At 40.1% G+C, this 27,749-nt stretch overlaps 1 long non-coding RNA gene across 5 annotated transcripts in view; it reads left to right on the forward strand.

The window, feature by feature from the left end:
• The window catches only part of LOC140630590 (uncharacterized), a 44,299-nt gene that overhangs the window by 14,914 nt on the left and 1,636 nt on the right, over window positions 1-27,749 (forward strand). For 2 of the 5 annotated variants that reach the window (XR_012028312.1, XR_012028308.1), the window contains one exon: window positions 3,758-3,932. This is a non-coding gene — a long non-coding RNA (uncharacterized lncRNA). The other 3 variants (XR_012028309.1, XR_012028311.1, XR_012028310.1) reach the window with 3 other exon arrangements.

Below are 27,749 nucleotides of genomic sequence, written 5' to 3' on the forward strand. Positions count from 1 at the left end.
CCACATGGGGAGGACAAGGCAGGTATAGACAGAGAGGCAAGACCTGGGGCACCATCCCTTTATTAGGGTCTGGGTGTAGAGTGCTTTGGGATTCCCAGGCTAAATACAGATTTGTCAATTCAAATCAAAGAGATTAGGGTTTTGGTAAATTCCATGGGGATCTTATCTAAGCGGTGCACAAGAAGAAGGCCCTGGGAGATGGAGGAGACTGCTGATCACCAGGGTTTTGTGGGGAGTCATATTTGGAGCTTACATTTACTTAAGACTCTGTGGGCTATTATCTAGAGCACATGGTTGTACAAGGGGCTAATGGCAGTTTAAGGTCCCTGCAGGGCATGTGGCTACACAAATGCATGTGGAGACAGCAATACTGTGGAGTAGCTTAGCTGAACTCTTGACATGGGTCCTGAAAATATTAGGGTGGAGGAAGGCAAGGGAAGGGTCAAGGGTATCTCTTGGGTTGCTGGTATGATCATGAAGGTGGCAGAGGTGACAGCTGGTTTGGAATATGTTACTTTTGAAGAATGTTTGAGAATCCAGGTAGAAGATATAGAGTAAATGTTTAGATCCATGCTACTCAGAAGGGAATAAGGATGCGTTGAAGACAGAGTTGTCAGTCATTGGTAACTGAGCTCATGGAAGTGGTGGCAGTCTATTGGGAAGAGGAATCTGGAAGAAAAAAAGAGCTTGTATCCTTGGCATACAGTGCCTATTAACAGCTGGGTGGGGAGTACAAACCAGCTATGAAAGATGTAGAGAAGGAGAGGTCTAGGAGGTTAAAGAAAGGCTTAGAGACTGAAGAATTAGAGAATTAAAAGCTCAAGAAAAAGTTTCTTCAGAGGGAGGCTTTGGTTAATTGTGTCACATAAGCTGAGGGCTAGATTTCGCTCCTGGAAGCCATTTGTGACCTAAGAGTCATTTCCATGATGCTTAGGGGGGAAGGATGTAGAAGTTTTTGGGAATGCTATGAGGAATGCAGGAGACATGAGGCATGGAAACAAAGAATGTAAACAGGGAGTTCAGGGGGAAGAGGGAATAAAGTGGTAGCTGGAGGAGGATGTAGGACCAGATTTTTTAAATTTTTTTTTTTTTTTTTTTTTAAGGATAAGAGAGCCTTGGAGATGTCTAAGGGTTGTTGAAAAGTCTCCACCTTGGAGAGAGAGGATGATGATAAAGGAGAGACAAGAAATTACAGATGCATTCCGAGCTCATTGGCCTCACTGAGTATTGCAGCCTCACCCCTCAAAGTCTCTGTTGAGTCTTTGGCACTTAGGAAAGAGTGCAACCATTTTGCTGGGAGAGATGACAGCCGTGAAACCCTGAAAAACCTCACACTCACTTACCCAACTATCTGCATAGCATTTGGTCTTTGACTCCGTTGCATTCGGAAGAGGCTTTTGTTATTTATCCTTTCAGAAAATGAGTTGCATTTAAAGTAGATCTCATTTGAGATCCAGAGCCTGTAAGGCTATCAGCCTACTAGATAGAAATAGCTTGTTGCTCTCTTGGTTGATTGCAGTCGTAACAGCAGGATTTCACGTTTCACAAATGATTACATCCTGCATGGATATCTGACATATTCTTCATCACTGTTTTACTCGATTAAAAATGTTGCATTCTACGAAGAAATAGCATTTAGGACGCACAGGTCTCTGAGTGGCAGAGTTTTCAGAAAAGCTGTCATTGCAAAATGAAATTTAGAATCTTAGAGATGGCACCAAGCTGGGAAATTTACATACTATCAGGAAGCAGGACTGGCTGTCTGGAATAATTGAAAACTCTAGTAATAACATGAGTTGTCCTAGGAAGTAACGTTAGGAAATGTAATAAACATTTTTCAAATCTGAGAGCTTTTGTTTTCCATCTATTTACTATACAAAGATGCTGTTGACCTCACAACTAAATATTTTTTCTTGATGTGCTTTACTCCCCCAAATGCTGATCACTATTATTACTGATGCCTTTTGGAGCAATTGTGCTAAGTGTTTCATATACATTTCCTCATCTTACCTTCATTATGATCTTGAGAGGTTACATTGTTTTCACTCAGTGGAGGAGAAAACTGAGGCTTGGAAAAGTGCATTGCTTCCCTAAGTGTCACAGGCATCAGATGTAAATGGCACAGTTTGGATATAAAGTCAGCCAGGATGACTGGAGCCCTTATGTTTAACTTCTTCATTTCTCCATATAGAGGCGAAGGGATTTTAGCTTCTGCTCTGAGAGCTTCAAATCTGACTGGAAGCATATCATATGTGTCCACATAACTTTTCCATAAGGCAAGAGTTAGTAAGTATAATAAGGGGTGATTTGGAATTTAGGAGAGTGAGAAGTGGCTGGGGAGTGGGGCACGTTCTCAAGGCTGGTTCATCATCAATCCTCTGAACTAGAATTGGTGGAATTGTGATTGACACGTGGGAGTGAAAGATTGTTAAGTTGGAAGGAATGGTAAGGGCAAAGGCAAGGTCAGGATAGAGGCACTGTCTGGAGAGCAAGGGGGCAGCCCTTTTACTGATGTTTGAATGTGGAATAACACTGAAAAGACCTGTCCAGGTCAGAGTGTGGAGGTATACAGATGGCAGGATGATTATATTCTCTCCCTACATTCTGGAAATGAAGGCTGGAGCTGAGTTGGATAAAGACTTGACTGTCATGGGAAAGTCAATTCAGCTTCTACCATCCAAAGGAAAGAGAGTAAACTCAGTTGTTATAACTAGGAAATAACAATACTAAAAAAAAGTTTGATCTTTCTCCTTTCATCATGCAGTCAGTGACAAGTCCTCATCTTTCCCTGGGATAGGGACTTTCAACCTTGGCTATATATTAGAATCTTCTGGGGGAAATGTTAAACTATTAAACTTGAGTGGCACCCTAGAGTAATAGAATCTCTTGGGGATGGATAACAAGCATTGGCATATTTTAAAGCTTCCCAGGTGACTCTACTATGTAGTTGAGACTGAGTACTACTATGTTAGCAGGTCCCTCACTTGTTAAGCGAAGGAATTATTTAACTTCTAGAACAGGCAAGGCTGGTAACTACAGTGCTAGTTGTGCTGGTAATAGAAAATGAAACATCAGGAAGGAGACCTGATTTGAGAAAAGATGAGGAGAAACATCTGTTGTTAAATATATTGAAATTAGAAAGTCCAGGTGGAGATTGGGTGTTCCTCTAAGGTGGGCTCTCCCTGGCACTGTGGTGTCATCTGTAAGTACTGTTCCCTGAAAATAGTAGCTGCAGAATAAACATTGGAATCAGGAAGTCCAGCAGGCATTTGGAGCTAGGGTTTTACATGCTTATGAGGTAAGTCAATGTTCTTAAGACTCAGATGTTTGAGCTGCATGTGCATTGGCAATAGTGTAAGTCATCTGGATAGAAAAGAAAAGCTGATGGCGCAACATGGTGGCATGCCAGTATGAAGGAAAAAGAACTAGGAGAGAGAGAGTTACAGATGGAGAATAAAAAATAATGCAAAGATGAAAAGACAGAAAAGGAGTCCATGCAGTCAACTGTATGAAATATTATAGGAAGTTTTTAAAAAAAGAAGTTGAAGGAGAAAAAAATTCAAATCCAATCCCATTGGTGCATATGGGATAGACAGAAGTATTATTTTTAAAATCATACAAAGAGTATTGTTCACTGTAGAAAAAGTAAAAATTATAATAACTAAAATAAATAAAACCAATCACTCATAATCCCACCACTCAAAGATAAACACTATTTTTTTTTTTTTTTTTTTTTTTTTTTATTTATTTGTGATAGTCACAGAGAGAGAGAATGAGGCAGAGACACAGGCAGAGGGAGAAGCAGGCTCCATGCACCGGGAGCCCGACGTGGGATTCGATCCCGGGTCTCCAGGATCGCGCCCTGGGCCAAAGGCAGGCGCCAAACCGCTGCGCCACCCAGGGATCCCGATAAACACTATTTCTTTTCCAAACATATATCTGGGTTTTTTTGTCAACACAAATAGAACATTATTTACATAGTCATATAGAATCTGTTGTTTTCATAACACAGTACGCCATGAATATCTTTCCATGTCAATGACTATACACATTGAAAATGGCTGCAAGTTATTTTGGTTATAACAGAGCTACCATAATTTACTTAATCACTTTCTTATTAGCAGTTTTTAATTTTTTGACATTTTCAGCTTTTTATTGATATGCACGTGTACATGTGTTTGATTATTTCTTAGGTTAAGTTTCTAGGTGTAGAATTTTTACTAGAAAATTACACAACTGGTTACTTCTTCATATGCTCAACAATACTGTAAATATGCCTTCTGTATCTATTGATTTATCAAGTAAAACAGTGGTAGTCCAATGGTGCATTTATGTGCTTTGCTTTGATTCCTAATTATGTTCAGTCTTTCCATATGTATATAGGACATATGTATTGCCTCTTTTTTTTTAATTTTTATTTATTTATGATAGTCACACACACACAGAGAGAGAGAGAGGCAGAGACACAGGCAGAGGGAGAAGCAGGCTCCATGCACCAGGAGCCCGATGTGGGATTCGATCCCGAGTCTCCAGGATCGCAGCCTGGGCCAAAGGCAGGCGCCAAACCGCTGCGCCACCCAGGGATCCCCTGTATTGCCTCTTTAATTGAATTCTTTTCATTTCCTCCACAGTATTCCTATTAGTATATTTTGGTCTTCTAGGAATACTGTCCATCTGTTGCCCAGAACACCTTTTCCTTCTCATGTACAGAGCAGAGGGATGCTTGGCTATTTCCTCATCCCAGTTCACCCTGCCTGTTTTGCAGGGCTGAAATTATGTTATCTCTTGTTTTCTATTCCTTTGGATATTGCAGAAGGAACCTGGGATGGAAAAATGTCTCTGGGTGGGTTGCTAAGAGAGAAAGAAAGGTGCTAAGAGAGAAAGAGTGATGTGAAGGATGATATAATGCCTCAGCCCCTGCAAAGGGAGAGGGCAGAAGCAGGCCTAAACAGAGGAAGAAGGTAAACCCATGAGGCTGTCCAACAAAACCTTGACAGTGCTTCACGGAGCTCTGAAGGGAATGTTGCCTGACACACCTGGCCCTGATGCCCTCACCTCATTCAGTCAGTGGATAAGTATGTCTCCTGATGAAGCAAATAAAAAGACAAGATGCTTAATTAAGCTTGAATTATAGATGAAGAATTAATACTTTTAAAATATGAGTATGTCCCCCAGGCACCTATCTGGCTCAATCAGAAGAAAGTGTAATGCTTGATCGTGAGGTCATGAGTTCAAGCCCCACATTGGATGTAGAGATTTTTAAAAATAAATAAAAACTTCCAAAAAATATGAGTGTGTCTTCAGTGTTGCATGAGACATATTTATGCTTAAAAAAACAATTGTTTTCCTGGAAGTCAAATTTAACTGGGTGTTTTGTATTTTATGTGGCAACCCTAGATGTGGGCACTAACGAAGGAGGAATATTAGATGAGGTGGCTCTGCTGAGACAGCTCTGAAGGAGCTGGTAATCGTAGGTGATCATACATCTTGTATTTGAAGCAAACATTTCTGGATGAGGGGTCTGGGTGGTGTGTTTCCATATCCAACAGAGTTAAACCTAGGACTCTCCAATCCTGAGCTTGAACTGGAAGTCCTCGGAGAACAGCTCCAATTAATTGTTAGAAGAGAAACAAAGATTGGGGAAAAAAAAATCAAGGAAATCATAAGTGATGGAACAGAGGAAGCAGATAATGTGGGAAAGTGGGACAGGGGTTCCAGGCAGCGATTTTGATGATCAACAGTTTGGCTGGAGTGTTTTAGGTCCTGTCTGTCTCAAGGATGAGCACTGACCATTACGAGTGGCAGAGTCCATTTTTTATCCGCAGGAAGCCTGCGAGAGCCTCCAGTCATCTGGGTGTGCTTGTTGAATTTTTATGGCTGTCTAATGACTCTTGAATGAGAGCTAACAGGCTTGGGCTCCTATTCCTTTATTCCCTTAAGAATGGATGAGGTTTCAGCTGTTCCAGAAAAGAGGACAGTGGGAGGCTCACACTGCATGTGGGCTGTTGGCTAACGGTGCTCATTTCCCGCAACAATGAAACGGCGTGAAAAGGAGTCTTCAAGAGGTCCCTGGGCTGCCTGGAGACTCCCTGTGTCGTAACACAGGACTAGTTTTGGCATTCATGAATACTAAATGAGAGCAAAGAGGTAATTTAACTTAATGAACTGAGAAAGCTTTGCAAGACTTCGTGAGTACTTCCCAGCCTATGCGTTACCTTAAGTGCCTACTAAAAGTAGAAGAGATGTGATGCTTTCTCTCCTCTCTCTCTGTCTTTTTATTTTTAACTCATTACTAATTCTATCTCTGTTTCCATATAAGGGTCTTAATATAGATCTTGCCCTAATACTGCCAGACTAATCTTCCTTAATTGCAACTTTTATTGCATTATTTTCCTGCTTAAAAACCTTCAATGGCTCCCTATTTCCTACTATAAAGTCGTCTTGATTTAAAAATTGCCATAATCTCTCTGGTTTTGCCTCACACGCCAACTGTATTCCTTTCTAAGCCCTAAAACATAACCAGTTGCCTTGACAAGCTTGCCCTAAATTAGGTATTTTAACAATGAACCATGGGAAACCTTCACAGGGCACATACATTTAGGTATTATTTTGTCATATTTTCACAAGGGACAACTTGAGATAACTCAGTCGTATATTTTTTTCTCAGTGATCTAACTGCAGCTGTATTTTCATGATCCTGAAAACCTCCTCCTACTTTCTCAGAGCTTTTGGTTATCTACCTCCCTGCCTATCAGCTGGAATCTTCCTCAATCAATGGGGCTTTGATTATGGATATCTAGTAAAGCCTCTGTTTTCCATAGGAGATCTGATCATCCTTTGCAGAAATGAAACAGCTTGTGTTTTGTCAACATCAATTCCCAGTTTAGATTAGAATCATTAGTGGCAGAGCAAGTGCTATTTGGCTAAGCAGTGATAATTAAAGCAGCAAACAGGGACCTGCATAAATCTGTCCGTGTTTTACATGGATAATGGAATGAAAACCCGTCACAAGGACTTTTGAAATAGATGGTAATTGGAGCTCAGTGGTACATCCCCACCCCCACACTCTGAAACCCAAGGTAAAATACCAAGGGGACATAAAAATGCCTCATCATCACTGGAAATGACAATAGAGTTCCAGCAACATTAAAGTATTTCTGAGACAGTACGGAGGAAGTGACAAAAGATACACAGTCTCAATTCCCCTTGTATACAAATGGCAGATGTTAGCAGTGGTGAGTAAAGAATGGTTTACCAGCACTCCAGAAAAATAAAACCGCGACTTGCTATATTCCTGCCATGGCCAGTTTCAGGTCACCATAGCAGACCTGGGGAGAAATGCACAGATTTGGTTCGTGCAAGGCTGCCCAAGCAGCTCCATCATCCCACTGAAGATGTGGGAAATTAGTCCAAGTGGTGACTCAGAATAAACCTCTGAACTGGATCTGGGGGTGTGAGGGTCTGCAGTGGGGACAAGAGGCCAAAAGAGATAAACATCAACTCCTCAGACCCCTTTAACTGCCAGTCCACAGCTTCCAGGAGTATCTATGCTCAGGAGGTAGAGGAACAAGTCAGTGAGAGGAAAAATCTAGGGCAGACCTGGTTTTCTTTCCATCAGACTATCAGCTGCCCTCTTTTTGCAAAGCAGACACTGTGGCCTCCATAAAGGAAGAACATAGAGAAGCCAGGTAGAAGAAAAAACTAGATTTAGAAAGATGTCCTAGGACAAAAACGCTCATAAAATAGAAAGCATATAACGTGATGACAAAGATATGACCAGGTTTACTGTTGACACATTAAGAATAAGAACGGGTTAAGGGCACCTGGGTGGCTCAGGTGGTAAGCATCTGACTCTTGATCTCAGGTCAGGTCTTGGTCTCAGGGTCTTAAGTTCAGGGTCATGAGTTCAATTCCCATATTGACCCAACATGGAGCCTAATTTTAAAAAAAAAAATGAGAATGGGTTAAACTTCTGAGCAAAAGACAGACTATTCAGATTGGGTGATAAGGCAAATTCTAGCTGTTTGTAGGAGAGACACCTAAAGGAAAATGGCACAAGGAAGTTAAAAATGATCAGTATCGCAGGAAAATGAAAAGTAAAATTCAGAGCTTAATTTTACTATTACACAAAATGGAATTTAAGACTAAAAGGGGCACCTGGGTGGCTCAGTCAGTTAAGCATCCAACTCTTGATTTCAGCTCAGGTCATAATTTCAGGGTGGTGAGGTCTAGCCCCGTGTCAGGTTCTATGCTCAGTGGGGTTCCTTAAGATTCTATCTCTCTCCTCCCAATACCCCCTGCTCACATTATCTCTCTCTCTTTCTAAACAAAACAAAACAAAACAAAACAAAACAAAACATTTAAGTAGGAAAAAGGGTTATTGGGTTTTTCGTTTTTTAAAGATTTTATTTACTTATTCATGAGAGACACAGGCAGAGGGAGAAGCAGGCTCCCTGTGGGGAGCCCGATGTGAGACTCGATTCCAGGACCTTGGGATCATGACCTGAGCCAAAGGCAGATGCTCAACCATTGAGCCATCCAGGCATCTCTGGTTATTCGGTATTAAAGAAAAATTCAGAACAAGAAAAGACTCGCGAAACTTTATGTACCAAAAAAATATAATGTTGAGGTGTGTATAGTGTAACTGTTTGGAAGATGAGAAGCAGTTGATACAACCGTGGTGTTGTACTTTAACAAAATGTGACTTTTAGAATTTTCCAACAAAAGTATGATATAGATGAGTGGAATAGTTTAATTACTACATTGGATTTAATAATTATATACATAAGATGTTTGTACTCCAAAAAAATATTGATTTTCTTAAATGTCCAGTGGAACATGGTAACAAACATTCAATAAATATTTATTTTGTATTTGCCAATGCCAAGCCTTATATTCGGTAGGGGACAAAATGTGAACAGAATTGTCACAGACCCTGTCACAGGGAGCTCATGTGTCAGGCACTCTTCTAGAAATAGGGGATGCAGCAGAGAACCAAACAGATCAAGATCCCTGCTTTCCTGAAGCTTATATTCTATATATCCTAGTTGGAGAAAACAGGTAATAACAAAGCCGTATGGATCTTTCTTTTCTAGTTAAGCTAATGCCATATTTTTTGGGGTCATGGTATCATTTTCATCATATCCTTTATGTATTTTAAATTTCTAAATAGCTTATAATTGCAGTTTTTATGTACCTTTTGCCCAACACTAATTTTAAAAGAACATGTAAAAATTTTCCCATGTGGCTAGAGTTTTGGGGGGACCACCCCTTTATTATATTTTAATTTCTTTTTGCTTTGAGCCAGAGAATGTAGCCCAAATAATTTCTTCTTAAAACTCATGAAAGTTTTCTTTGTGGCCTAGTTTATGATGAAATTCAGTTCAGCGTCTCCACATTGCCCAACGTCATTGGAGCCAATTCATGTATTCCACATGCTTCAGTCCTGCTGAACTCCTTTCATTTGCTTGAAACTGCCCTTTCCTTCCAATTTTGAGACTATAAATCATGTTGTAACAGAACACTTCTCTCGTTTGTTTATTGTCCTCGTCAGACTTTTTCAGAAGAACAAAACCAATAGAGTGTGTGTGGAGAGAGAGAGAGAGAGAGAGAGAGAGAGAGATTTATTATAAGGAATTGGCTTGTGTAACTTTGAAGGCTGAGAAGTCCCAAGATATGCAGTTGCCAAGCCCAAGACCCAGAAGAGCCAATGTGTAGGACTTGTCCCCACCTAAAGGGCTGAGAACCAGGAGAGTCAATGATGGAAGGTCCAGTCAGAAGGGCAACAGACTTGAGACCCAAGAAAAGCCAATGTTTCTGTTCAGATACAAAGACAGGAAAAGACTGGTGCCCCAGCTCAAAGCAGTCAGGCAAGAGGAGCCAGAGGACTTTCCTCTTATTCAGTTTTTTGTTGTTGTTTATTCAGGTCTACAGCTGATTGGATGAACCCTGCCCACATTAGAAAGGACAATCTGCTTAACTCAGTTTATTGACTCAAATGCTCACCTCACCTAGAAACACTCTCATAGACATATCCAGAATAATATTTGGCCAAAAGTCTGGAAGCCCTGTGGCCCAGCAAGATTATGTTAGAGGGTCCCACTGGGTGCTCCCACAGCATCCTGTCCATCTCCTATCCTCATATTCTGATATAGTGGCTTCATTTGCTTATTCAGTTGACTAGATGGTATTCCTACATCTTTAACTATCACCTGATCAGAGAAGCCTCCCCTGAACCCTATTTCCATCACTCTCTCACTCTGTTTTATTATCCTCCACACCCAATGTACTTGGGTGTCTCTATTATTGAGTCCTCCCACTAGAATATAAGTTCCACAGAAGTAGGAATTTTGTATGTTTTATTGACTGCTGCATCCACTACTTCTGAAAGAGCTCCTGGTACAATGTGGGTATTCAATTAATATGCAGCTAATAAAATCCGGGAATAAATAAAAATAATTTATTATAACTAAGTGTATTATAGGTATGTAAGGATAGTTCAGCATTAGGTATTATGTAGAACATTCTCTAGAATTCAATGAAGCAATCAATATGTAAAAGATTTTTTAAATGTCATGATCTTGATGTCAAAAGGAAAGGATTACCAAAAAAAAAAAAAAAAAAAAACACCCCGAAACTAAAACAAAACTTTAGCAATCTATAGTTGAAGGTTTATTCCTTAAATGACAAAAAAATCATAGTTATGATGAGATATTAAAGACCTATCATTAAAATGTATCAGGGTTCAGTAAACTATGGTCTATAGGCCAAAACTCATTATGCTCACTTTTTATTTATTGTTTATAGCTGCCTTCATGCTATAGTGGGAGAGTTAAGTAGCCTTGACAAGGATGATGTGCTCCCCAGAGCTAACAATATTTACTATTTGGCTCTTTATAGAAAAAGCCTGCTGACCTCTGTCAAAGAATAAGAGAAAAATCTGTACACATAGATATTGTCAGCCTTATTTTAGAATTTCCATAAGCACAGTAAGATTTGAAGTAGAAAAAAAGGGACATTAATTAGTAGGGAAAAATAGAGAAAAATCACCATTATTTGGCACTATTAATTTTCTATATGGGAAAGAGGCTCAATTCAAAGCCATTAGGATGATCAAGAAACTTTGCCAAGATGGCCCATTAAAAGCTAATTATACATTCTTACATTTTATTTTTTTTTAAAGATTTGTTTATTTTAGAGAGAGAGAGAGAGAGCATAAGCAGGTGGGGGGGGTAGAAGGAGAGGGAGAATGAGTCCCAGGCAGACTCCTCACTGAGTGCAGAACCCAACATGGGGCTAGATCTCATGACATCACATGATCTCAAGAGATCACAACCTAAGCTGAAACCAAAAATTGGGGGCTTTACCAACTACACCATGCAGGAGCCCCAAATATCCTTACATTTTAATAACAAATATAATCAGTAAAGAGAAACACATGCCTCGTCTAACTTTTACTTTATATTCTTTTCCATGAAATCTACATAACTTTATTCAGAATAATAAAGACTTGAGTAGTGAAGAGTCCTATCACTTGGACAGGGAGCTTCAATATTGTGAAGCTGTCAACTCTTCCAAAATCAATATTCAGATTTAATGCAGTTCCACCCAAAATCGCAATAAGAAAAGAATATCCAGGAAGTTCTTGAAAACAATTTTTTTGTGTGTGTATCAGTTAGACGAAGCTATATTATGATCTGGTAACATACATTCTCTCCATCTTTAGTGGCTTAAAACAGCTTGGCTTTTTTCTGATATGACACTGCCCATTGAAGATTGACTTTTTAAATTTTCTTACACTGAGATTCAAGCTGAAGTAACAGCCTCCGTCTCAGATATTGCTGGGCACTGTGGCTGATAAAAGAGATCTCTAGAGGGTCTCAGAATGACAGTTAAATATAATGGCCTGGAAATGACACGTATCCCTGTGTTCACAAGCAGCACCAGAACAAGTCATAGGCCCCATCCAATGGCTGGTTGTGAATCTTCTTCTTCCCCAAAAGAGAGGACCAGATGACAGTGGCAGCAGTGACTCCCCACTATTGGGAAGAAAAGGACTCCGCTTTACCAGACATAAAGATTGTTTTAAGTTGCAGTAATTAAAAAAGAGTGTGGTGCTGTTTCATGGATGGACAGACCAATTAATGCACAGAACAGAAATGCCCAAGACAGAACAATTAAACTAGAATTTAGCCCATGACAGAAGTGCCATTAAAGAGGGTGCTTGGGTGGCTCAGTTGGTTAAGCATCTGCCTTCAGCTCAGGTCATGATCCTAAGTCCTGCATTGAGTCCTGCATCAGGAGCCCTGCTCAGCGGGGAGTCTGCTTCTCCCTCTCCTCCCTGCTCATACTTTCTCTTGTTCTCTCTATCTCTCTCGCTCTCTCAAATAAATAAATAAATAAATAAATAAATAAATAAATAAAATCTTTTCTTAAAAAAAGATGCCATTGGGATGCCTGAGTGACTCAGCGGTTGAACATCTGCCTTCGGCTCAGAGCGTGATTCCCACTCCTGGGATCGAGTCTTGCGTTGGGCTCCCTTCAGGAAACCTGTGTCTCCCTCTGCCTGTGTTTCTGCCTCTCTCTGTGTGTCTCTTATGAGTAAATAAATAAAATATTTTTAAAAAAAGTGCCATTAATGAAAAAAACTAAACTCCTTGAAATCTTAAATTCTGGTTTAATCAATGATTTCAGATGATGTTAATATGATGTTAAAAATCGTAGCAATTTTAAAAAAATAAATAAAAAATAAGTGGGTGAGTAATATCATTTTCTAAAACCTTTTTCTGTTTCTAACTAGGAAGATAAAAATCATTTTGCAGGTTAAGAGAGAAAATAAAATGCCAAAGGGAAGACCAATGTGGTGGAGGTGTGAGAGCTCTCCAGCCAGGGCAAGACTATGGAAGGTGAAGTGGCTTGAGTTAAAATAGCCAAGTGCTGTTCTTGGCCCACCATAGGGTATTATGGATCTAGTATTGAAATGGGTGATAGAGAAAGAATAGGTTACCCAAGTAAAAATTGGAAACCCATGGCATTAAGTAGAAAAGACACCAATCTATCCCTAGGTATTATGCTTCCTTTACATATTGTTTTAGATTTTCCCAAAACAATCAGTTGAATTCATATTTTATACTCAATATGAAAAGTAGAGCTGGTAAATTTTATCTGATTTTTAAAACTCTTTTTTTTTTTTAAGATTTTATTAATTTATACATGAGAGACACGAGAGAGAGGCAGAGACACAGGCAGAGGGAGAAGCAGACTCCATGCAGGGAGCCCGATGTGGGACTCAATCCCAGGACCCTGGGGTCACACCCTGAGTCAAAGGCAGACACTCAACCACCAAGCCACCGAGGCGTCTCAAAAACCCTTTTTAATTGAAATATACATATAGAAAAATGCGTAAGTTATACATGTATGGCTTGATGAATTACAACAAAATGAGCACACTCAAGTGATCACCCCCCCAGGGTGTTATCAAAAAGACTCTCCATATTTCCTTCCAAGTACTATCTACTCCAACCTCCCCCTCATAGATTAATTTTGAACCTTATATACATGACACCACCCAGTATTTTTTTGTTTGTTTTTTGTTTGTATTGGGTTTCTTTTGCTCAACATTTGTGGTGAGATTCATCCATGTTTTGCATGTAGAATTAGATTATTTTCACTGTTGCATCGTTTTTAAAAGAATGAACAAACAATAATGTATTTATCTAGATTATTGTTGAAGGAATTTGATGGATTAGGTTTTTTAAATTTTACTATTAAAATTAATGCTGCTATTCTTGTGTATACATTATGGTGTACAAGTCTTTGGCGCACATTAGATATGTAACTGTGAGTAGAATTTTGAAGTCATGGATCATACATATATTCAACTTTAGAAGTGAATACCAACAATATTTTAAAGGGATTGTGCTAATTTACATTTCCACCAGCTGTGTATGGAAGTTTCTGCTATCTCACGTTATTGCCAAAACTTAAACTGAGCACTGTTTTTTATGTTTATTGTCTGTTTGAATGTCCTTTTCAAATTCCTTTTCAAGTTTCTTGCCTAGCTTTTTGGGAGGAGATATTCTATTCTTTCACATTGAATTATAGAAGTTCTTTATAGATTCTATGTACAATTCTTTTACTGGATTTTGCAAATATTTCTTTTGGTAGCTTGTATTTTCACTCTTTCATGGTGTCTTTTATTATTTGTAATATTAGTAAAGTGCAATACATTGTTTATTTCTTTTATGATTAGCTTTTTTCCCCCCTGCTTAAATAGTCCTTTCTAGACCATGAGCATGAAAATATTCTTTTATATTATTTTCTAGAAGCTATATTGTTTTATCTTCCTCATTTAGAATTTCAATCTACCTGGTATGGACTTGTGTATACTGGGTATAGTAGGTAGCCATGTTTTATTTTTTTCATATGGCTATCATATTCCTAAATAGCAGGATATTCATTCAAGGTCAGACCTTCAGTTCTTCATTGTGAAAATACCAGTTATCTCCAAATTGACCTATACATTTAGTGCAATCCCAATCAAAGGACCAATAGGTTTCTTTGTGGAAGTGGACAACTTGATCTCTAAATGTGTTTGGAAATGCATAAGTCCAAAAGTACATTCTTAAAGAAAGACAATGTATGGGGCTCCTGAGGATTGCTCAGTGGTTAAGAGTCTGTCTTTGGCTCAGGTCGTGATCCTGGGGTCCTGGGATCAAGTCCTGCATTGGGCTCCCCACAAGGAGCCTGCTTCTCCCTCTGCCTGTGTCTCTGCCTCTTTCTGTGTGTCTCTCATGAATAAATAAATAAATCTCTTTTTTTAAAAAAGGAAAAACAATGTAGGAAGATGTATTCTACAGGATGTCAAGATTTACTATCAAGGTAGTAATTAAGACCAAACATTATAGACAAAAGAGCAGACAAATAGACTGGTGAAATAAAGAGAAAGCTGAGAAATAGATCCTCATACATGGTTACTCAGTTTAAGATGAAGGTGAGATTGCATAGTATTAGAGAAGAGATAGTCTTTAAAATACTCTAATTTTATTTTAGGTGTAGCAATTAAAATTAGAAAGGTAGTAAGTTGTACTTAGATATTTTAGCTGTGTCTCGATTTATTTATTTATTTATTTATTTATTTATTTATTTATTTATTTATTTATTTATAGATTTTGTTTATTTATTTCAGAGAGAGACAGAGTGCACAAGCATGAGTGGGGCCGAGGGTTGTGAGAAGCATCCTCCCCACTGAGCAGGGACTCTGAAGCAGGACTCGATCCCAGGACCCTGGGATCATGACCTGAGCTGAAGGCAGACACTTAACCAACTGAGCCATCCATGTGCCCCAAATATGTATCATTTTAAAGGATAACATCCTTTGATGCTTTGTGATTTTTAATGGTTATTGAGTTAAGGGAAAGAGGCCTGAGATGTTTAACATTCAAATAAATGTAGTCAATTAAAGCATGTTGTTTTAAACATCTGCCATATGGTCACAGTACTACCATATCTGAGGAAGCTTATCTTGATCGCAGACAAAATGTATGACTAGCTGAGGAAGTGCTTGAGAACTTATTTTGAGATTAACTCTATTAGAATATGGCGGGGCTACTAAAGATGTAAATATGGTTGACCTTTCTGGGGATTTTAGAATTGACATGTGATGATCAAGTCAGCACACACGAAAAGAGAAGGAAAAAAAAATAGGAGTCTGAAAATGGTCATTCAGATGTATGGTCAAGGAGGGCACAGAACATTGGGGGAAGGAGGAATTGGATGGACTCCCGTGTTAGCAAAGCACTCCTCAAAGAAGGCAGATTTGTGTTGAGCCTTGGAATCTGGGTAGGTTTTAGAGAAGCAGATGGGATGATGGTTATCGCTGGTGTAGACAGATGTGAGAAACTGAAAGAGGGGGAAATGAGCATTGTATTTGTCTATGTGTTGGTGGGGGTGTGTGTATATGTGTGAGGACAAGCAGCAGAGTGGGGTGGAACATTTAGATTGATGAATCATGGAGAATAGCTTGAGTTGGTGGGCTGGGACCATGTGATGGCAGAACTGAAGAAATAGTAAAGGAATTCAAAGTCACCTAAAAGGCAACAGAGACCTGAGACTTGTCTGTCCTGCTTATCACCTTACCCCCAATGTGTAGCAGAGTACAAGGCACAAAATGCATGCTCATAGATATCTGTTGAATAAATGAATGGAAGAAATAGTAGGATTTGAGAAGTAATAGCTAGTGTGTGCCCCAGTTTAGCACATAAAACTCCCAACAGTACTATCATCTCCTACATGAAACTCATCTAAGCCCCCCGATAGTTGCTGATACCTAAGAATAATTAAAATCATAACGATCAAATAATCATGAACTTCATGGTAAGGAATGTTTCATTGACCAAACGCTGATCATTAATTTCCATTTTTCAAAAAGCCCAAAGGAAAAGCTCACTCTCTGCAACCTATTCTCCAGCTCCGGCTATATGTTTTAACAGCCTATGGAGATAATCAACACAGGAAAATAACATGGGATTTACTTTTTTTTTTTTTTAAATGAAGACAGTCGATCATCAATGATATTTTTGGCCACAGGTTTTATGCTTCTGCCTCTCTGCACATTCAAGGTTAAGTTAATAGATGTTTGTGTGGGTCTAGGGCTCCATCTGTTCATTGTCCTACTGCAGAGAAGGACGCACTCAGTACCTCACCCTGCAGGTGCCATCTGATCACGATTTACTAATCACCACTCCCCTCTAGCTGCCACCTGCCCTGGCTCGCACTCAAAGACCCTTTGGGGAAAGGTGAAATCCTTCATTAATACCTCCGCAAGCTCCCATCCCTGCTCCTTCACTCCTTCCTGGAGAATTCTTTCTGAGGGCATGAACCGGAAGTGTCAAGTCCAGTAATTGGACCAAGTGTCACTGTTCTCTTGTCCTGCACCCACAGCATCAGTGAGGCACCACTACTACTCATGGAATCTCCAAACTAAGAGACCAGAGAGATGATAGTCCAAGCACAGTATTTTACAGATGGGGACACTGAGCCTCAAGGATTGACTTGCCCCATGACACACACCTAACTAATGGCAGTGGTGGCAATGGAACCAAGACTGCTCCCAGCCAGCTGTTCATACCCCTTGCCACCCTGCCTTGCTCCTTTCTTATGGCTCATCATTTTGCATTTTGTTTTCACCTTTGTTTTCAAAGCCACACATTTGTCACAAAGTAAGTTTGCAAGGCTGATCCCCACTGCAATACACATAGTACAATCCCTCACATGGCAGTTCCATGGTGTCGGGCTCTCAGGGCCGCTGTCCAAAGTGAATCGGAGCTGGAAAGACTTCTGACTTGAGGCCCTCTTGGTTGGAACTGACTCCTCTCCAGGACATGTGGCCCCAGGCAAAGTTTATGCTGAGTTTATTCTGCAATGCGGAGAATGTTTCTTTCCTCCAAAATTCATTGCCAATTTAAAGGAGTTTATGGAAAGGGTTCTCGAGCTGACAGGCTAAAAGAGCAATTCACTACATTGCAGAGCATCTGGGAAATTGAAAGCCACAAAATGCAAAGAGATGAAAGCAATGTTCATCACCTTCAGCATCAATGTGAAAAAGTTTGTCTTGATCTGGCCAACATTGGAGGGACTATGGGATCTGGAAAGGATGTGGTGCCCAACATCTTTCTCTTTCTCTCTCTCTCTCTCTCTCTCTTTTTTCCCAAGTAAATCAATGAAAGCACAGAAAGGACAGGTGACTTTTAGTGGTTGAGTGAGAATGACATTTGTTCTAAGACTACCTATCTAGTGTTCGTGTAATTGTGTTTCCATTGAAAGAGAATGTTCTCATAAAAGTGACATTGAGTTGTTCTGACTTTATCACCTATCATAATAAAATAAGATTACTAAAAATCTTGTAAACTACTTTTTAAAAGATAAACTCTCAGATTTTTTTCTACAGAGCGTGAATATGACATCGCTAAATTCTCTGAACAAAGGTAGGTACAAGATGCTTTGTGCACTTTTTGAGAATTTCTCTGCTTGCTTCAAATCTCAAAAAAAAAAAAAAAAAAAAAAAGAAAAGAAAAAGAAAAAGAAAAAGAAAAAAGGAAAAGAAACCCACAAAGACAATGTAGTTAAACGAGATTCCTAGGACATAAAGAAGCATGTGATTAGTTCTGTTGTTCCTTTCTTTGCCTTAATAAAAAGAGGAGAAAAATTATTCATATCATTTAAGAGAACTCTGTGGCCAGAAGGAAGGAAACCCTATTCCTAAGGAATGGATGGCATCACTAGAGGTGAAGTCATTTATTTCCTTTTGCCTAAAGAGCTTTTCATGTCACTATTCCACATAAATTAGTATATCCTCTGTTCTTAAAACTCTTAAAAGATGGAACATGTTCTACTGAACAACACAGAATTCTGGAATCCCAAATCCACTTCCCTCATTATAAAAACAAAGGCAAATGCCATAAGCTCCAGGGTCACCTCCCCTGTTTTTCTCCATCTCAAGAACCAGCACCATTATTTCCAGTTGTTCAAGATGTAAACTAGGGCTCATCCTGGATTTCTTCCTTTTGCCTCCCACCTCCCCTTCTACTTCTGCTCACACTGTTGCTTCTACTTCTAAAGTTCATCTCCACCATGTTGGTTCCTCTCCCCTCACCTCATCCATTCTAGCCCATGCTACCAGCCACCATCCATCCTTCTCTCAACTTGACTTCTCTGCTAGCTTCCTGACTGGTCTCTCTGCCTTGACTCTTGCCCCACTCAAACCTATTTTCTACATGGCAGTCAGAGGGATCTTTAATTTTTTTTTAATTAACTAGTTTATTTTTTTAGGGCAGTTCTAGGGTCACAGAAAAATTGAGTGGAGGGTACAGAGATTTCCCACATGCCCCTGCTCATAACCCCATTTGCATAGACTCACAGACCATGAACATCCCCCACTACAATGGAACGCTTGTCACAATGGATGAAGCTACATGGACCCATCACTATCTCCCAAGTCCATAGTTTATTAGGGTTCATTCTTGGTGCTGTGCATTCTCTGCATAGGGACAGAGGGATTTTTGAAAACATAACTCAGATCTTGTCTCTATCCTGCTGAAAAACTTCCACCAGCTTTTCTTCACACTGGGAACAAGGATGTTCCCATCTCCAGGCCTGTACTTTCTGTTTACAGTATTTCCTGGGCTAGAACACTCTTTCCTTAGCATTTCACATGGCTAGATCCTTCTGCTCAAATGTCATGCCCTCAAAGAGTCTCTCCTGAGCCAACCTATCAGAAAGTAGCCAGTTCTCCATTTGCACTTTACTTCTGTAATATTTTCTCCAGGGCCCTGAGCTTAATCTGTAAATCTTCTGTCTCTTAAATTTTTCTTTTCCCCCACTATAATGTAAGTCTCCCCAGCAACCCAACCCCACTACCTTGCTTCATTCCCTATAGGCACTTGGTAAGCACTCAATATAAATCTGTTGAGTGTTGAATAATGCTTGATCATACCAAGCATTTCCTAGGCATCATGCAAAGGTACTTTACAATCATAATATACTTCATCTTTGCACTGACCCTAAAAGATAGGTTTGATTATTTCCATGGCATAGATGAGAAAACGGAGTCAGAGAAAAGTTAAATGGCTTGACCAGAATCATACAATGGGTAGGGTTCACAATCAGGAGGAGTCTGGCCTAGAACCTACCTGCTATGCCATTCGGCTATACTGAAAGAATAAGCGAGAGTGGGGTTGTTTCTTCTATCTGACCACCTTTTGCCTTTACAGATTACAGAATAAAGAGTTCACGAGGGAGGACCAAAAAAAGATGGCAATTGTTCCTTGTAGATATCTTAGTAAAGCTTCCTATATTGGATCTCTAAGCAGAGGAAAGAAATCCAATTAATTCCCTAGCCATAGCCCTCAGGGATCCTGTCATTTACATATGATTCATCACTCTCTTCCTCTCCTGTGGGCTTTCCAGCTCAGGGCTTCAGCTACTGCTAAGTTCTGCCCTCCATTCAGTTTCTTCACCTCTGCTAAGGATCTCCTCACCAGAGCAGTGGACTAGGGATGAACAAGGAGTAAGACAGGTTGTGGTCTGCTGGTAACTAGCAATGGAACCATGAGGCTCATTTTCTTCACGTGTGAAATCCTAGGAACGATCTCTCGGGTCCATTTTTAGGTTTATAATATTATGACTTAGGAGGTGTTTTACTTAGAACTCAATTGAGGATTTTTCTAGGAGCTCTTTGCACTGTTTCCTCTGTGTCCATGCTCTCATTTCATAGGTCTTACATACCAAGGTTAGAACAACATCATAAACCAGACCAGACAAATTCTTCTGATGCCAAGGCATTTGGCAGTGCTGGCGTAGGCTCTTTGACTCCCCCACCTTGGGAATTTCTAAGTAAATTCATTCATCCATCTATCTATCTAAGAAATAATTACTGAGCGGCTACTATGTGTAAGGTTTCATGTCAGGTGTTGGGAATATACGTGGTCTGGACCCTCATGGAACCAGTAGGGATAAAGTTACTAATGAAAGAAAATCACACACACACACACACACACAAAAGAAAAAATTAAGAAAAAAGGACACCTGGGTGGCTCAATCAGTTAAGCATCTGCTTTCAGCTCAGGTCATGATCCCAGGGTCCTGGGATGAGCCCTACATCGAGTTCCCTGCTCAGTGGGGAGTCTGCTTCTCCCTCTCCCTTTGCTGCTCCCCTTGCTTGTGCTCTCTTGCTCTCCCTCAAATAAATAAGTCATTTTTTAAAGATTTTATTTATTTATTCATGAGAGACACAGAAAGAGACAGAGGCAGAGACAGGCAGAGGGAGAAGCAGGTTCCATGCAGGGAGCCTGATGTGCAACTCGATCCCTGGTCTCCAGGATCATGCCCTGGGCCGATGGCGGTGCTAGACCACTGAGCCACCCGGGTTGCCTAATAAGTCAAATCTTTAAAAAATAAATAAATAAAAGAAAAATCACAGGAGTCAATGTAAGAATATTGCAGTGATAAGTACCATAAAAGGAAAGTGTATGGTGGTATGGGAACAGACATTGGGGGTATGGGGTTTGACCTAACTGAGACAGTTAGTGGGGGCCTTCCTGAAGAAGTGGCAAGCTAAAATCCAAATGATAAATAGAAGCTCACTAGAAGATGAGTGGTTAAGGTGCTCTAGGCAAAAGGAATGGCATACGCAAAGGTCCTGTGGCAAGAGGTAGGATTGCATGCTCTGGAACTAAAAGATTTGTGTGCTTGTCATACAGAAAACACAGAGACATACTCAGATAAGTCAGGGATGACAAGAAAAGTAGGGAGAACAGAAGTTAGCAGGCCAAGGCATCTATCTCAGCTTCCTGCAGAATATGATTCCCACCCAGTTAGATCTCCTTACACATGGTTCTTCCCTAAGCAGCCTATAAAAATTTTAGCTTGAAGAAAGGACAATTAAAATTCATTGGTATTTTTTTTTCAATCCTTTCTATATAACGGTGCTGGGAGACCTCTTTGGAATCGAAAAGAAAGTCTCCATCAGTTGTCATTTGGCAGCAAGGCCTGGCCATGAGGTATCCGGCAAAGAATTCACTCTCGTCCTACCCCTTCTGGTCGTGCCACAGACGATGGCTGTGTGTGTTCTGGCAGCATTCCCACTCCCAATCAACCAAATGAAGCTGTAAAGAGCAAATACAAAGCATTTGCTAGAGAAGGAAAACCAAAGGATCAGAGACAAGACCCAAAGCCAGAAGGTTTTGCCAGTTATCTCTGAGAGATAACTCAGAGGCTGTTTTCCTCTGGAGAAATAATATCATCAACAGAGTCTGGAAGTTCCAAAATGAAGTTTAGAAAAAAATAAATGGAGGTGATTCAAAACAGTGGTAATTACCCATTCTTTCCCCATTCTAGATGACTCACACTGGATCAATAATCCAAATGACTTTCTTCTCATTAGTCCCAAAATAGAAGACTTTGCCAGGGCCGTAAGGAGGAGAGTTGATGTGTATTAGCTGAATTCAGTTTCATGGATGCTAAGTGCCCCCACAAGCTTAAAATTCAATACAAGTTTTACAGACTCTCTATACTTCTCCATGGCAGAGGAGATAATTGAGTAGCTTTTGGGGGTTTCTAGGCAAAAAAAAAAAACCCAACCAAACAAAAAAAAAAAAAACAAACAAAAAAACCCCACCTCTGCCTCCATCATCTGGAAATTAAGATACTGGCAAGTCAGTCTTGTGAATTGTGAATGTCAGTGTGTTAAATAAACATTTTAAAAAAGCAACCTGCTTGACAGTTTTTTTCTGAGTCTGGCATATATATTTTTCCTTCATCCAAAGAGCTCAAAATTGCTTAAGTGGAGATTAATTGAAAAAGTTCACCTCAAGAGTATGATTAAGCCTGGAAAATTTTAGCCAATAGGGGAATTTTTCATAAAATTATGACTGAGTGGAAATAGTGTTATAATGGAAGTCTGTGTATAATGGGCACCATTAAAATTATATACGTGTATATTTGAGCATCAACAGGTAACTGACTTACAGGGTTACAGTTCTGTGAAGGATTTCTGGTGATATTATAAGCTATAGGCGCAAAGTGCAAGTCATCCAAATTCCTAAATAGAATTACAGTTAGATTAAAAAAATAGTCTTGCCATAATTATACACCAGGCGTGGTTTGGATCTTCTAATTAACTTCTCTATGCACAGGCTTTGCCTATGTAGTAATGGGTAATCCAATTCTCATGTAATGGAATTATAGGATATTCAATATAGGAAGAAGCCTCTGATTTTCTAGTTCATCTTCAGCCCAAAATTCATGAGGAAAAGAAATAAACAGAAAGAATAGCAATCTTGCAAACACTGCCCCGCAGCAGGTTAGGTGATTTGTAAATACAGAAGTTCAGGAGGGAGACCAAAGTTCCAGTGTCTTAATCCAGGTACTTTTCATGGTTTAAAATTTCATTTCTCCTCTGGTCTGCTTCTAACCTGCAGTTTATAGGGAATTCTAGAATTTTTATGTAAGAGGAGTGTGGGCATGTCCCTTTGGTTGCAGGAAAGGGGTAAGCAGGTAAAACGTGCTTCTCAAACTTGAATGTGGATCTGGGGGTCTTGTGGGTGTAGGTTCAGATCTATCCAGTTTGTGATATGGCTCCAAGGTCTCAAGTGATGCTGGTATGCTGGCCCCAGCACCCCACTTTGAGGGCCAAGGCATTAAGAGAACTTGTCTCACAGCTGGATTTGCAAGCAGACACCAAACATAACCTAGACCGCCTGTTTCTCTGGAATGCCTCTGGGGCGACTGATGAAGATCAGAAGTACCCCCCCCTTCCAACTAGCTCTTGTTTTGGCTCCCTAATCGATTTCTATTACAAATGGGTGTATCAGATATAATTGTGAGATCCATCAGTAGTGTCTAGACTCAATGAGTCCGGAAAGGTCCTCTGCCCCCCTGTTCAGTTCACCTAGCATCTTGAGATGTATGTTTATGTCTTTCATCAGATTTGGGAAGCTTTCAAGCCATTATTTTTTTCAAGCACTTTTTCTCTCTCCTTCCAGAATCCTGATAGCATGAATGTGAGATCTCTTTGTTATAGTCCTACAGGTCCCTGACGCTCTGTTTTGTTTCATTTTGTCTTGTTTGTTTGTTTGTTTATACAGTTATTTCTCAGTTGCTCAGATTGGATTATTTCTATTGTGTAGTCTTCCAATTCACTGATTCTCTCTTCTCTCCTATTACTCTGATGCTGAGCCCATCTACCGAGATTTTATCTCTGTATTTTCTTTCTTTACTTTTTTTAAAAAAGGATTTTATGTATTTATTCATGAGAAACACGGACACAGAGGCAGAAACATAGGCAGAGGAAGAAACAGGCTCCCTGTGGGGGAGCCTGATGTCGGACTGGATCCCAGGACCCCGCGATCATGATCTGAACCAAAGGCAGATGCTTAACCATTGATGCACCCCCCTCCTCGGAGTTCCTTTTTCTTCACTTTTTATATTAACTGTATATCCCCATTTAAAAAATTCCATTTGATTCTATTTATTGGAGGAGGCTTTCTGTTTCTGCAACTATTTGGGGCTTCTTTGTGATTGTTCATGGAAGCATTTTTTTTATTAGAGCTGCTTCTGTCTGATTATTTTAAAATCTCTTATCTCAGTGTTGTCTTTTGTTACTCAGTTTGAAATCTTTCTGGTTCCTGGTATGAAAAACAGTTTTCAGTTTAAAACACAGGTATTTTTTGTGTTATACCTTGAGACTCTGGATCTTATTTAAACTGGTTGAACTGGGTTTTTCTGACACTGCTCTGGCAGGGGAAAGGAGTTGTCACCTTGTTTCTGCCAGATGGAAATGAAAATCCAAGTTCTTCACTTGGCCTCCATTGATGCCTAGGGGAGTAGGTGGACTGCTCTTTACTCCTGAGGAGCATGGGATTTCCAGCTCCTCTATGGTCTCCGCAGACACCATAAAGGGTCCACAGGTTTGTAAGTGGCCAACACGGATGGAAGTCCCTGCTCCTTACTGCCTTTCTGTGGCACCACCCAGGGGTAGAGGGGAAGTGGGGTGTTGGGCACTTCATTATAGTGAGGGTGGGAGTCTGGTCCCTCTTCACTGATGGGGTTGGGATGGGGGTTACAGTTTTTTCTACAGAATTTGACTGGAGTAGACAGGTCATTGTCTAAAAGTTTTCTGTCTTGTTACACTACCTCTTCCTGGTCTTTTGGCTGCAGAGGGCAGGCTTTTCTTGGTGTGTCTGTGAGTCTGTTGACTTCTCTTGCTTTCTGGCTTCTCCAGCCCCAAGGCTAAAACATTTGATAAAAAATCAGGGGACTCACTACTGTGCTGTGTCTCCAGTTCTGAGGGTCTTTTCCAGGGTCTTTTATTTTCCTTTTACTTACTGGGAAGGATAGGGAAAAGGACATTTACTCATCTTCCCAGAAGCATTAGTCACTATACTTACTATTTTATTGTCGTGATTTTACTTTCATATGAGGGGTCTCATGCAACAGGTAGCACATATTAGTTTACAACGTGCTCTTCTCACTTAGCATTATGATTTGGAGAAGTATCCATATTGGTATGTAAAGATCTAGGTCCGAATTTACTTCCGATGGTTCCTGGCCCAGGTATAGAATAAACGACCCGGTTCAGTGAAGCATGCATACAAACATGAATTAAACAGCCTCCATCATCTGGCTTTCAGATGATTTACAGGGACTATATCTACATTACTTAGCTGATGTTTGTTTGTTTGTTTGTTTGTTTTGCCACAGAAGATATATTTTAATGACCTTTGGGTTATGGAATACTTTGAAAATTGGGTGAAAACAGGGAGCATTTGTAAGTTATGGTAGATAACAGCACTGGTCTTGTAGCAACAACAACAACAAAATGGCAATTACTATTACTACCACCAGTGGATTGCATCCTACTGTGTGCCAAATGTTGTCTTATTTGTTTTCATGGCATCTATGTAAGGTGGCATTGCTTTTATTCTTACAGATAAGGAAATGAGCTCACAAGAATCAAAAAGTTTTCTCAAAGCATCTAGTTCATACTTGCCAATTGAATCCATTCTGTGAATTTTTTTCAGTAAAAGAAAGCCTTATCTCAAATTGTAACAACAAAAAAGAAGATTTATTATCTCATATGACATCAGTGGTATCATCAAGATTCAGGTTCATTCCATCTTTCTGATCTGTCCAGCCTTGCTTCCCTAAAGGCACAAGATGGCTACAGTAGCTCCAAGCATCACATGCAGAAGAAGAGGGGGCATATTTGTGTGCAATAATATTTGTTAGAAGTACCCCAAGTAGATTTCTCCTTGCCATGTTCGCCAGAATTGTAGCATACACATAGACCAGTTATATAGTTTGTAATAATTTGTGGGGCCCAAAGCAAAATTAAAGTGTGACATCTCTTGTTCAATGGTTATTAAGAATTTCAAGTTGATAGCAGAGCCTTAAGCCAAGTGTGGGGTCCTTTTGAGACCAGAGCACCATGCAGCTGTACTAGTTGCATGCCCTTAAAGCTGGCCTCCTCCAAGCCTATAGCTTAAGTAATTTCAGACAAAGAGAAGTGGGTCATATCACTGGCTTAGCTAGGCTAAGATTTATTCCGGAAGCCTGGGGTACAGGCCACCCTTCCTGAATCATAGGGAGAGGGATGGGAACCAGAATAACATTGAGATGTCCCCAGGGAAGTGGGGAAGGGCTGTTGGTTGTAAATCAATACCATCTGGTTTGAGTGTATGTATCTCTGCTTGCCTCCTCATATTTTGCCACCTCCTAAGGGTTCATATTTCTGAGATGTAGCTCAGTTCTGCTACTACGAGAATTTGAGCAAGTGTTTTCATTTCTCTGAATTTCAATTTTTTTATTTGTGTAACTAGAACACATGGGTGTCCCCAGAATTCGGAGTGTGACCCTTATGCCCTATGTATGTATGTCCATCACCAGAGGGTGGAATCTTGATGCTCTGCCCAGTGGGAGTCCTCACCTGTGGAGCAGAGACTCAGTCCTCTATACCATCAGAGTCACAGGCACTGGAAGAGTCTCCTCCCATAGCATGTATTTTGGCTCCCACACTAGCCTGCCTCTTAGAACATGTGGTAGGTGGCAAGATGGCCACAAGTACATCTTCATGTTCCACTCCATTCTGTGTTACATTGCAGCTTCTCTCATCAATGATTAGAGACTTCATCTCCATCCCTGAATCCGGGCTGGCCCTATGACCTATGTTGGGCAATGGAACAGTAATAAACATGGCTCAAGAGGAGAATTAAAAGCATGTGTTGGAAAAAAAATAAAAATAAAAATAAATAAATAAAAGCATGTGTTGGAACTCTGTCCTCCCTCTCTGGACTTTTGAGCCTTGAAACTCTCACATCATGACCCAGGGTAGCCTGGAGCTGGTGATACTGAAGAGCTGAGGTCCTCCAGAAGAACCACCCTGCCAACCACCAGGTACGTGAAGGAGGTCATCTGTATTAGTTTCCTACTAGTGCCATAAAAATTAGCACAAACTCAGTATATCATAATCATGGGAGTGACATCCCATCATTTTTTCTATATTCTATTGATCAGAAGCAGGCCATGGGTCCTACCCACACTCAAGAAGGGATTACATAGCTGTGTGAAGACCAGGAGGCAGGGGCCTTGGTAGGTTGGGGGGGGTCACCTTGAAGTCTTCCCACTGCAACCTCCCAGGAGGTAGACAATAAACATACAGGATCTGCCTTCTATGCTCTCCTCCTGTCTATGGAAGTGAACTTTAACAAGTCAGTCACTTCTCTTTCTCGGGGCTTTTGTCCCAGAAAGACTCCAGGGCAGCTGATTGTTTTCAGGTTATTTGGACCCAAATGTCTCAGCAATTAATAAAAATGACACTGAGTTTAATGAAGATAACTGTAGTCAAAATTACCCTCATTTCACTTCTGTAGAAAGTGTGTCTTTCTTTTTTCTGCTTTTGTTTCAACATCTTTTAGAATAAGGCTTCCCCAGGGTCCCTCAAAGAAGGTTGAAGATGTTTTGAATTGGCATAAAGCAAGAAGACAGCATTGATAGAAAGGAACAGGGTAAGAACTTACACTGCTTTTGCTTGACAGGCTTTGCCTAATGGAGCAAAATAAAAATTTACTTGGGAAAGAAAAGTTGATCAAATGTCAGCTTGAAGGCAAGTTGCATAAACCATCCCCAAAAAGGAAGAGAACCAAGTCATGAGCTTCTAACTTGGATTACAGCTTTGTAAAAGCAGAATTGCATTT

The sequence above is a fragment of the Canis lupus genome, chromosome 3 (assembly GCF_048164855.1).
Source record: "Canis lupus baileyi chromosome 3, mCanLup2.hap1, whole genome shotgun sequence".
NCBI lineage: Eukaryota > Metazoa > Chordata > Mammalia > Carnivora > Canidae > Canis > Canis lupus.